Genomic DNA, 12,537 nt, shown 5'->3' with positions numbered 1-12,537 from the left:
GTCCCCTTCCTCAAGGGGAAGTGATCAAATTGCAGGCATCAGAGTTTATGTCAGAGGCAGTCCCCGCTCACTTCTCCCCATAACCTTGGAGAATGTGCTGTCCATTGGCTATATCCGAACAGAGGGTCTAGGTTCTCTGCATGCATTGTCCTTGGTTGGGGCATCAGTTTGTGTAGGCCCCTCTGGGTCCAAATCGACCAGCCGTGATGGTCTCCTTGTGGGCTCCTGAACCCTTTGGGTTTCCCTTTTTGTTTTCTGCAAGGCAGTGCTTTTGTCAAATGAGAACAGTTTCTGTCTTCAATGTTACAGTGTCCTATTATTGATTTTTTTCTACAGGTTTTGTTTAAAAACTGCTTCTCATTTTGTTGTAAGATACTTATTTATATCGCAGACATTTTAAATATTGTTTCTTGCAAAATTTGAGCATCTTTATTAATATTGTCCTGGTGGAGAGGTCACAGAGAGTCACTGTCAACATCATTTCGGCAAGCCAAACTAAACAAAAACAAAAACAAAACAAAACTTTGAGCCACAGACCCATTTAAGTTCCAAGGTCCCAAATTTGAGAATTTTCACTGCCTCTAAAGCCCAACCACGTAACACACGCAGGAGGCGGCAGACCTGTCGCAGAGAAGACAAAGAACATTTGGAGTCAAGAGACTCCCTGAGTTGATGCTCCTCTGTGTCTTCCCGTTACAGGACGAGAGACAACGTGTAAGGTATGCATATGATTTTTAAGAAAATCACTTGCTAGTGAAAAACAATAGATAACAAAAGCAATATTATGTCAAACCTTGTCTACAAGCTTAGATCAACATAACCACATGACGTGGGTGTGTGCTGCTGTGAGAACAGGGTGTTCTTGCAGATTCTATGGTTTTTGTGAGACAATGGTGGTCATGTGAGTTTCCTATACAGCCACAGAGTTGTAGACTGCTGGGATACAAACGTCAGTCATAGCAATCTGGGTCCATGTTTTTAGAAATGATCATAGTACAGAGAAGAAGCTATCAGGAGCAAGATCTCTTCATTTTTGGCATGGAAATTAATATGCTTTTAACACGAGGACAAAAAATTAAATAATAGGATCTTTCTAAACCTGATGAACAACAACCTGTATATTTAGAAACCTGAATGAACCTGGGGAATAATAAGGAAGATACCTCAATTTGCACTAGAAACAAAATATTTTAAATCACTTGTAGAGGAAAAAGCAAACATCAAATATTGCATAAATAGAAATAAATCCATCTATTTTTTCAGAAATAATGAAATGCAGAAAATGACAAAAGTGCATGTCAACTAGTATGAGGGGCTAGGTGTTCATGAACCTCGAATTTCTATATTCATTAAAATTGTTCTTCCTAAGTATAGGATAAAAACAGTGAATGACAAAGAGGTTGGAGTCCCCAAAGATAAAAGTAGCTGAGGAAATAATAGACCAAAAGTTATAAGAACCACAGCAAATGCAATTCTAACATGTGTGACACTGAGGCAGGAGGATTAAAATTTGAGACCATCCTGAACTATATAGTGAGATGCTGTAAAAAAACAAAACAAAACCAAAAAACAACCCTGTCAGACATATAAATGGATGGAACTAGAAACAATAATCCTGCTTGATGTAACCCGGATGCAGAAAAACAAATGTCTCATGTTTTCTCTCATGTGTGGATGTTAGCTTTGAATATTTAAATATGTGTATTCTATTTGAAATACTCATAGAAGACTGAAAATTACTAATAACATATTGGGGGGTGGGATTTTAAGGGTGGGGATTTAGAATGCACTTACTGTGTAAATATAAATGCAAGTCAAAGAAAAAACTATTTGCAACTCATGCTTGAAAAGGAAAATGGATGATAGGAGGGCAAACTTATTACAACCACTTTGGAAATCAATCTGGCACCTTCTCAGAAAATTGGGAATAGCTCTACCTCAAGACCCAGCTATAGTACTCCTGGGCATCTACCCTCAAAATGCTCTATCATACAACCAGGACATATGCTCAACTATGTTCATAGCAGCTTTATTTGTAAAAGCTAGAATTTGGAAACAACGTAGATGTCCCTCAACTGAAGAATGGGTAAAGAAACTGTGGTACACTTACACAATGGGATACTACTCAGCTATTAAAAACAAGGAATTCCCAAAATTTGCAGGCAAATGGATGGAAATAGAAAAGATCATCCTGAGTGAGGTAACCCAGATCCTGAAAGACACACTTGGTATGTACCCATTTACAAGCGGATTTTAGCCATATGGTACAGGATAAAAATACTATAATGCATAGACCCAAAGAAGATAAATAACAAGTATGATCTAAGGGAAAATGCGTAAATCTCACTCAGAAGGGGAAATGGAATAGCCAGAGACAGTGATTAAAGATAGAGAACAGGTAGGAGAGGAAACACAGAGCAATATGAGGGTGGAAATCAGACCTGGGGAAAATCAGGGAGGGAGGACAGAAGGGCTATAAAGAAAATAGAAACTGTGGGCAAGGGCATCTCTGTGAAAAGCTGGAGGCCTAAGTAAAGGAGGCTACCAGGGGGATATGAGAGGGACTCTAGCTGAGACTCCTAGTAGCAGGGGCCATGGGACTGAAGAGGACACCCTCTAACTAGACAAGTCTCTTAGTGGAGGGAGGGGAACACCAACCCACCCACAAAAACTTGGAATCAAAATTCCCCTGCCTACAAGATGTTCAGGGATAAAGATAGAGCAGAGATTGAGGGAATGACCAACCAGTGCCTGGCCCAACCCAAGCCCACCTCCTGGGAGAAAGCCAACCCCTAACACTATTAATAATACTCTGCTATGCTTGCAGATAGGAACCTAGCAGAGTTGATCTCTGAGAGGCTCCACCAGCAGTGCCTCAAAGCAGATACTGAGACTCCCAGCCAAACACTGGGCCATGCATAGCGAACTTATGGAAAAGTGGAGGGTGGGGAGGAAGGACCTGGAAAGTGACAGGAGCTTAACAGGAAAAGCAGCAGGGCCAACTAACCTGGCCACAGAGGGGCCTGCTGAGGCTGAGGCACCAACCAGAGACCTTGCATGGACTGGACCTAGGCCCCCTACACAGACATAGCCAATGGGCAGCTTGGGCTTCATGTGAGTTCTCTAGTGAGGGAGGTTGGGGATCTCTCTAACATGGACTCTCTTGCCAGGTTTTCTCTTATACCCCCTTGGTGGGATTGCCTTGGTGGGATTGCCTTGGTGGGATTGCCTTGGTGGGACTGCCTTGGTGGGATTGCCTTGGTGGGATTGCCTTGGTGGGGCTGCCTTGGTGGGATTGCCTTGGTGGGACTGCCTTGGTGGGATTGCCTTGGTGGGACTGCCTTGGTGGGACTGCCTTGGTGGGGCTGCCTTGGTGGGACTGCCTTGGTGGGACTGCCTTGGTGGGACTGCCTTGGTGGGACTGTCTTGGTGGGACTGCCTTGGTGGGACTGCCTTGGTGGGGCTGCCTTGGTGGGGCTGCCTTGGTAGGACTGCCTTGGTGGGACTGCCTTGGTGGGATTGCCTTGGTGGGATTGCCTTGGTGGGGCTGCCTTGGTGTGGCTGCCTTGGTGGGGCTGCCTTGGTGCGATTGCCTTGGTGGGATTGCCTTGGTGGGACTGCCTTGGTGGGACTGCCTTGGTGGGGCTGCCTTGGTGGGGCTGCCTTGGTGGGACTGCCTTGGTGGGACTGCCTTGGTGGGACTGCCTTGGTGGGACTGCCTTGGTGGGACTGCCTTGGTGGGATTGCCTTGGCATACCACAGGGGAAGAGGACATGCTTGGTCCTGATACAACTTGATGAGCTGGGGTGGGTGGGAGGGGGGCTCCTTTCTTCTGAGGAGTAGGGTAGGGGGCATGGGGGAGAGGGAAGGAGGGTGGGACTGGGACATGAGGAGGGATGGGGCAATGACCAGGGTGTGAAGTGAATCATAAAGGAAAAGATTGGCATCTTAAAAAAAGAAAAAGGAAAAAATTAAATGATATCATTTAAAAGATCTGATATGCATGAAGAAATTACTAAGCCAACCCTTTGCTTCTTTGTCTGAATCATGAGGGAGTTGCATATTGTAGCATCTACCAAGCCCTGAAAAGATACTAAGATTAAAAAATAGAATGGTAGCGTGTTTCATTTATACTTTTTTCTACCTTGGTCTTTATTTATTCATATTGCAAATTAAAATCTTCTGATTTGAATACCTTTGTATTTGGCTTCTTATTCTTCACTATCCCAATCCAAGTAAATATTTTTCTAGCAATCATTTATAAATATGGTAATTTCCACCTGCTCTCTTAGTTTTTTTTTGTTAAAAGGGGGAAGCAGCTGGCTTTACTTCTGGGAAATTAACAGGAAATATTCATGGATCAAATTCCTAAAGCAATTATTGCTAGCTCGCCTGGCAGTCTAATGGTTGGAATCAATAGCTGGCATTGTGAGCTGCATCTCCACGGGCCAAGGAGTGACTAGAGGCCTGGATGGTTGATGGTCTGGATCCTTCACAGCTACAATTCTAAAACACCCAGTCTGCAGGTATTTCAAATAGTTGCTTTTGATAATTGGGATGAGCAGGAAGTAACAGCTTAGAAATTCCTTCACTTGCTTGTTTGTTTTTGTAGACTTTCTTACTAGTATCAGGCCCTGGCCTGGGTTTAAATATGTCAAACAACAAGCCATAGGTCTGTAACTCCAAATTTCCATGTTGGTAGATAGCTCAGACAGGAAAGTAAAACTGAACATAAATAAGAGTATAATGAACACCTTTAAATTGGGAGATGAGCAGGAGAGTAGAAGCTTGTCATGGGGTATTGGATCACCAATTGTAAGTTAGGGTAGCAAGAAAGACTCCAGGAAATTGAAGGCAGTGCCATGAAAGTGTAACTCAAGCTAATGAAGATGCCAAGCAGGGAAGGACAACTTCTTCAAAACTGAGCCAAAGTCTTTGCAAAGGCTCCAGGATAAAAGAAAAATGGGTGATTTAAAGTACTTTTTAGAAAAAAACACATATTACTAAAGTTTGTGGTGGTAAAAATCTCATTAAAAAAGGATATAATGACATTATATATGCAATTTTAAAAGTAAAGTACTGATCAAAATAGTGATATTGCCATGTTAAAAATTATACGAGGAAAGTTCTTAATGGTATAAAAATAGAAATATAATTTACTGAGGAAAAAACAAATACAATTACATTATTCGTACAATAATGTAAAAATATAAAGTACAGCCACTCATCACAATATTGGTGTATGTGGTTTTAAAAGAAAATCCAAATCTTTCTTTCTTTCTTTCTTTCTTTCTTTCTTTCTTTCTTTCTTTCTTTCTTTCTTTCTTTCTCCAGCACCAGGAATGATGCGAGGGTGAAACCCTGCTAGCTCAGAGAGGCAAAGAAAACACCTAACTGACCTTCCTACTAGCTCATGTCCCCATGGAAAAAGCCCAAAAGGCTCACTAGCTCAGCTAACATCCCAGGAGGAAAAGGCAACAAAACAAAACAAAACAAAACAAAACAAAACCCAAGGCTAAAGGGTTGCTAGTTCAAAATCCCAAAAGCCAAGGGCCAAGGAGCTGAAGAGCTGAAGAGCTAAAACGCTAAAACCCTTCTACTTCCACACACTGTCTTAAATGACCTTCAACTCAAAGTCCCTCCTACTCTCTGATCCCTGTCAGCTGGTTTCTTGCTCCCCCTCTTGACCTGGGGTTAACGTTATTAAATCCTGTGTACAGAACGCTCTTGGACTAAAGGTGTGCTGTAGGGATGGCTGAACTACACCGTAATCACCTGTTTACAACAAACAGAAAGTTCTTGGATTAATGGTGTATGTTAGGGCTCAACCATGCCAAATAAAAGACAGGATTTTACAGTTCACAATCTCAGGTATCAGATATTCTGCAACAGGTATATATGGAAACCACAATAGTCAAAGATAAAATAAATGCCCCAGTACTATATACTGGGCGATGACTTATCTCAATTGTCAACTTGAGAGACTATAGAATCACCATGGAAACAAACCTCTGGGCATATTTATGACAGTATTTCTAGGAAGGTTTAGCTGGGGAGAGAAGACCAATTCTGCATGTAGGTGGCACACTCTTTGGGCTGTGTGAAAACAGAAATCAAGTAAAAATTGGGCATTCCTCCCTCTCTCTCTGCTCCCCGACTGAGACTGCAATGTGACCAGTCTCCTTAAAAATCTTACCACTGTGTCTTTGCCCTTCCATCAAGTGGGTTTGTCAGGCATTTTGTTATAGCAACTAAAAAGTCGTGGGTATATCAGTTATGGTGGCTTATACTTGTAACAGTAGCACTTGGAAAGCAGAGGCAGGGGCATAGCAAACTCCATGACACCCTAGGCCACATAATAATACACTATGGAGGAAAGAAAAAGGAAGGAAAGAGGGAAGGAAGGGAAGGAAAGATAGAGGAAGGAAGGAAAGTTTTTTTAGAAGTTGAAATATTTTATTATCAAAGATACCATCAGAAGATGAAAAGACAACAAAAATTACATTAAAAACCTACAAGTAGGCCAGGCGGTGGTGGCCCACGCCTTTAATCCGAGCACTCTGGAGGCAGAGGCAGGCGGATCGCTGTGAGTTTGAGGCCAGCCTGGTCTACAAAGTGAGTCCAGGACAGCCAAGGCTACACAGAGAAACTCTGTCTCGAAAAACAAAAAAACAAAACAAAAACAAACAACAACAACAACAAAAAACCCCTACAAGTAACATAAATGATCTGGAAGTATGTTGAGGATATATAAATAACCATTATAAATCAATAATTTTGAACAACCCACATAAAAAATGAGCAGTGTCTGTGATGGCCAGTATTGTCAGTTTGACAGAATCTAGCAGCTGAGAGATGGGCTTCTGGGCACACTTGTGGGGGTTACCTTCAGTAAATCTACACACTGTTGACGACACAACTCATAAACTGAGACCCTGGACTATATAACAAGTTATCCAATCAATAAATGGTTTAACTGAATATACAATTCTCTAAAAAAAACCATATGACTAATAACTACTTGAAAAGTATTCAACATCCATAGCCATCATGGAAATATAAAGTAAAACTTCTTCAAGAAGTCAGAATGGCTCTCAAGAAAACAAATGCTAAGTGTAAGGAAAAGGGAGATTTTATCCACTGCTTGTAGGAATGAGAGCTGGTGCAGCCACTGTGAAGATCGGGGTGGAAAACAGAACTAGCAAACAACTTATCTATATCACTTTGGAGTTGTACACTTGAAGGGCTTTGAGTCAAAATATGAGAGATATTTGCATATTTTGTTTACTGCTACACTATTGACAATAGTTAAGAAAGGTAACCACCAGAGAATTAAAGGTAAGGAAACTGTGGCATATTTACACAATGAAAAATGAAATAATTTCATTTGTGGAAAAATAGATGAGACAAAATCGTGTTTAGAAAAAAAAACAAAAAAAAAAAAACAGACTCCAGACAAATATTTTTATTTCATATGCAAGTATATATATATATGTATTATTATGTGTGTGTGTGTGTGTGTATGTGTGTGTGTGTGTGTGTGTGTGTGTGTGTGTGTGTGTGTACCACAAAGGGCATCATGGTAAGGGAGAAAGATATCTTAATTGGGAAGACAAGATAATGGAATAGATGTGACAAAGACAGAAAATGGGCTGAGGAAAAAAAGTATCCAGCTAGTGAGGCCTGGAGACTTCACACTTTTAAGCAAAGTATAATGGCAAATATGTATGAAACTGCCATAAAAAAGCCAAGTATTTTTTATATTGGCTTAAAATTAATTTTAAGATTATATTAGAAAAGTATATAGATAAGAATCACCAACAACCCTGTAAAAAGATGTTCAATATCCATCAACTTCCGGGCAATACAGCCCAAACCTCTCTCTAGACACCATAACACTATTAACAAGGCAACGGGCACTCTTCCTCGTGACCTGAACAGGAAGTGTGGGATGCTGCTTCCTGGCTCACTCTTACTTGTTCACCTTTCATATACAGGCATACCCAACTTCCCTAAATGATGGACCCCAACCTATAAGTGTAAGCCAAATAAACCCTTTGCTCCCCGAGTTGTTTTTGGTCAGAGTGTTTCATCACAGAAAACTAACTAGAAACACATTTTATGAAATGTAAGGGCCAATGAGTTTTGTGCTTTAATCAAATAGATTATAATGTGTTAATAAATCCATTTTAAAGGAGACAATAATATTTCTAATACCAGCAGTAGGCAATTAGAAATGAGTTTTCTTAAGCAATGCCATCTTATACAGGACTATCAGTACCAGATGCTGGTAAAGGACTGTAGAAAATCAACCCCTTTTGCCAGTGATAGAGGCAGAAATCTGTGAGCAGTGAGGTTGAGGGCTGTGAGAAAAGATGAAGAGGGGAAGTCTGTGTGTGGACTAACTCATCAAGATGCTAAACAATGAAAAAGAGAGTGTTTGCTTAGTTTGAGTTTGAAAAAATGGTGTTACAACAATTTACAGATCAGAATAATCAGAATGAAAACATGGAGGAAGTAAACTTTCCTATTACCAGGAAGAGGTAAATCGTGATTTTGAAAGAAAAGGAAACTGAGATTTCAAAAGATTGTGTGTGAACAGAAAATTTAAGTTAACAGTGGATTCTTGATCTTTTCACAGTGAAAGCTGTGTTTTACAAAAATAGACGCAGCGATTTTTGCCTGGGTAAGGGGTCCTTAAATTTTTTTTAGGAACTAGCAAGTATTCTGTCAGTGTGGAAGGAAGCACTGATCAAATTTATACATAAAAACAGAAACAGAATAAAAACTCATGACGAAAAAGAGAAAGAATTACAACTGCTTCAGAGCACTCCCTTTCCTGGTCTTAATATTTGGATGTTCCCATATAGGATGAAAAAAATGAGCCTTATATTTTAAATGAATACATTTACCTGCACATATCTGAAGGAAGGTCCATATTCTGCTGGATGAAAGAAGAAATCTGCAGTTGTCTCTATACAGTGATGTTTTTCTTTCCCAATTATTTCAATATCCCTAAAAAATCAAGAGTGTAGAGCGATGACAAGCTGAAAAATGCAGGTGGAGGTAATTGACTGGGCCAGCATCCTATTGTCACAGAAGCAAAGTGCATCAAATTAATGAGGCTCACTGAGACCCAGTAGGCTGTGGCCAATCAGAAACTTGCCTTGGTATGCTTCACATAATGTTGTATATAGACTGGCAGCTCATTTTGTTTGCGTCTCAGACAACCAAAATCTCCCAGAAAAGAAATCTCCATGTGTTTTTCCCACCACATGGTTAAGTGTTCAGGGAGCAAATGTCTTAATCCAAAAGTCTCACTTTAACTCTACACCAATGAAGGTGAACAGGTTAATGCCACAACTGGTTAGCTTTTTGCTGGATGATGGATGGGTATTAGTAATGTCATATACAAAATGTAAGAAAACATTGAGGGCTCAGAAAAAAATGATTTTTTAATCTTACAGTTCTTTCATTTTCCTTTTTTAAAAATTTATTTATTGTATATGAGTGCTTTATCTGTAGAAGAGGGCATCAGATCACATTATAGATGGATGTGAGCCACCATGTGGTTGCTGGGAATTGAACTCAGGACCTCTGAAAGAACAGGCAGTCCTCTTAACCACTGAACCATCTCTCCAGCCCTCATTTTTTTTTTTTTTAGCAAGTCAGGTAGCTTCTCTAAACCTCTGTCTTCTCTTAGTTAAGACATTAAATAGGATTGATTATCCACTGTACCCACCTCCAAAATTATAAGAAGCACAAAATTAATTCTTCAAAGTATGGTCTAGCCTGGCATTATGGAACACACTTGTAAATTCTAGCAGTAGGGAACTGAGGTCTAGGCTAAACTCATCTACATAGCAAGGCCTGCCAAAAATAAATGTAAACCTTGAAATGAACATTGTTTTTCTTTATTTGCAAAATAAGAACTGTATATATAATATTTATTGAAAAGACATTATATATTGAGAAGCTTCTAGATTGAAAAGCATATTGATCTAAGCACAATACTTCTGGAACAAGATTTTTAATTAAAAATTTGATCATATAAAATTTGCATACAGATAAAAATAAGGCAACAGAAAAGGGGGGAATAAATATTTATAGTGATCGATAAAGGTGTGGGGCTGAAAATATTCATGTCTGTAGCTATGGAAAAAATGGTGAGTCTGGATTTAAGATTTACTATTTTTATTTCCAGACAGATTATTTTACTTTGTAACCCAGGTTAGCCTAAAATTTGCCTTATAGATAGTGGCCTTGAACACTTGATATTCCTGCTTCAACCTCCTTAGTGGTGGTATTACAGGAATTTGTTACCAGTTCTTGATTAGCATCTTAAATCAGCTTTGGCAGGAGGCATTCCATAAAGGCTAATGCTGCAGCAAAAGCAGATGCTCCTGAAATCCTGATAAACCTATCTGGAGAACACAAAGCATCTAAAACCCCCACCTACCTAGATCCTAGTTAACAATTCAACTCATTGTCCAAAGTGAGATAGTCTCTTGTGATTGTATGGCCTGCTGGGGACTGATACAGCTAGTCTAAGAAAAGATCAAAAATAAAAATGCAGTGCGGGGGTTTGGATAGGTTTGGCCCCCATAGAGTTATGTGTTTGAATGTTTGGCCATAGGGAGTGGCACTGTTTGGAGGTGTGACTCTGTTGGAGTAGGTGTGGCCTTGGAGGAAGGGCATAACTGTGGGGTGGGCTTTGAGGTTTCCTGTGCTCAAGCTCTGCCTTGTGTGGAATCAGAGCTTCTTCCTGGTTCCCTGTGAAAGACAGTCCCCTTCTGGCTGCCTTCAGATCAAAATGTAGAAGTCTCAGCTCCCTCTCCAGCAATGTGTCTGTCTGTATGCAGCCATGCTCCTTGCCATCATGATAATGGACTAAACCTCTGAAACAGTAAGCCAGCACCATTAAATGTTTTCTTTTATAAGAGTTGCTTGCCTTGAGAGAAAGATGTCTCTTAATAGCAATAAAACTCTGAGACATATGACTTCTACTGAAAATACATTGGTGTGTGTGTGTGCATGCCTTCATATATGCATATGTATGCATGTGCATACATGTGGTATATTCATGTATAATGTTCATGTCTATATGCAGTTGTGTACACATATAAAAACCAGAGGTAGACAAGAGATTTCTGCTTCTATCAGACCCCACCTTCTTTTTTTTGAAATAGGGTTTCTCACAAAACCTGGAGCTCACCAATTGGCTAGACTGGCTGACTAGGAAGCTCCCTGGACCAGCCTGGCTTTCCCTTTCCTCACATCCATACTTTGGGGTTACAGATATACTATTGAGAGATGTGCATTGCTTTTTATTACTGTGAATATGAAAAGTCCTTCTTGGACTACAAGCATTCAGAGATTACCCAATTTTGAGGCAGGGCTACCTCAGGTTCAGGCTCATGCTCGCCTTGACCCTGAGCTTCTAGCAGGCAGAACAACATTCCTGGGACAGACATATAGCAAATGTGTATGTGTGTGTGTGTGTGTGTGTGTGTGTGTGTGTGTGTGTGTGTGTGTGTGTATGTGTGTGTATGTATCTATGTATATATGTATTATATATTTATATGAGGAAGCAGTTTCTTTGGGAGTCTTTCTTACAACACAAAGATAAACTATCAAGTTTATGAGGTTATAAAAATGGATTTTACTGAACTGCACTTCCTGCATGACTATTCTGCTTGCTGTCCTTGTAACCTGCCAACACCAGGGTCCCCAAGTAAGCTCCTCCATTTCCAAAAGCCCATGCCAGCCAACTCTCCTTAAGGCATACTCAACAATGGTAAACTGCACCTCAAACCCTGTGCTCCATTTCCAAGCTCACAAGCAGGTAAGACCTTCCTTCAAGCCTTTGCCCTTCAAACACACCCAACAGCCTTAAACTGCACTCCAAGCCATGTACTCCATTTTCCAACCCAGAATGATGCCTGCTTTCCTGCAGGCCCACTGTTACCAGGGACCTCAGGCCAAACTGGTACTAGGGACCCAAAGGAAGGGTTAGCACCCAAAATCCTAGACGCCACATGGCCACAAAAACCCCAGGGGAGGCACCCTACTAGACCTGAAGACTTGCTAGTCACCATAACCCTAGGCCACTCAGGCCAGAAGACAGAGGAAACAGAAACCAAGGGGAAAATATCTCCTCCCCCCAAATCCCCATCTATCCGACTATGATAAAGTCAGAGATCAGCATCCAAACCTATAATAACCATAAAACCCAGATGCCTAAAGACCAGCATAAGAATACAATCAACAAAAGCCAAAGCAACATGGTGTCACTAGGGCCAAGCCATCTTACTACAAGCCCTGGCTAGCCTAACATAGATGAAGCACAACAAAATGAATTTAAGTCCATCACTATGACAACAATAGAGGCCTTTAAAGAGGAAATGAATAAATCTCTTAAAGAAATATAGGGAAATGCAACCGCATAGGTAAAGGAAATGAATAAAACTGTTCAAGAACTGCAAATGGAAATAAAGAAAATGCAAACTGAGAGAATCCTGGAGATGGAAAATCTAA

General features: G+C 40.5%; 1 long non-coding RNA gene across 1 annotated transcript in view; it reads right to left on the bottom strand.

The window, feature by feature from the left end:
- Positions 1–421: 421 nt before the first annotated feature.
- LOC311596374 overlaps positions 422–12,537 on the bottom strand; it is a 65,018-nt gene continuing 52,902 nt past the window's right edge. Inside the window, exons 3-4 of the long non-coding RNA XR_014778808.1 lie at positions 8,913–9,015; positions 422–495 (exon numbers count right to left, since the gene is read on the bottom strand). This is a non-coding gene — a long non-coding RNA (uncharacterized lncRNA). The remainder of the gene's footprint in view (positions 496–8,912; positions 9,016–12,537) is intronic.

This window comes from Acomys minous, assembly GCF_964271855.1.
Source record: "Acomys minous genome assembly, chromosome: 4".
NCBI classification, from domain to species: Eukaryota; Metazoa; Chordata; class Mammalia; order Rodentia; family Muridae; genus Acomys; species Acomys minous.
The sequence above is the reverse complement of the archived record's forward strand: the minus strand, read 5'-3'. Positions and strand labels throughout refer to the sequence as shown.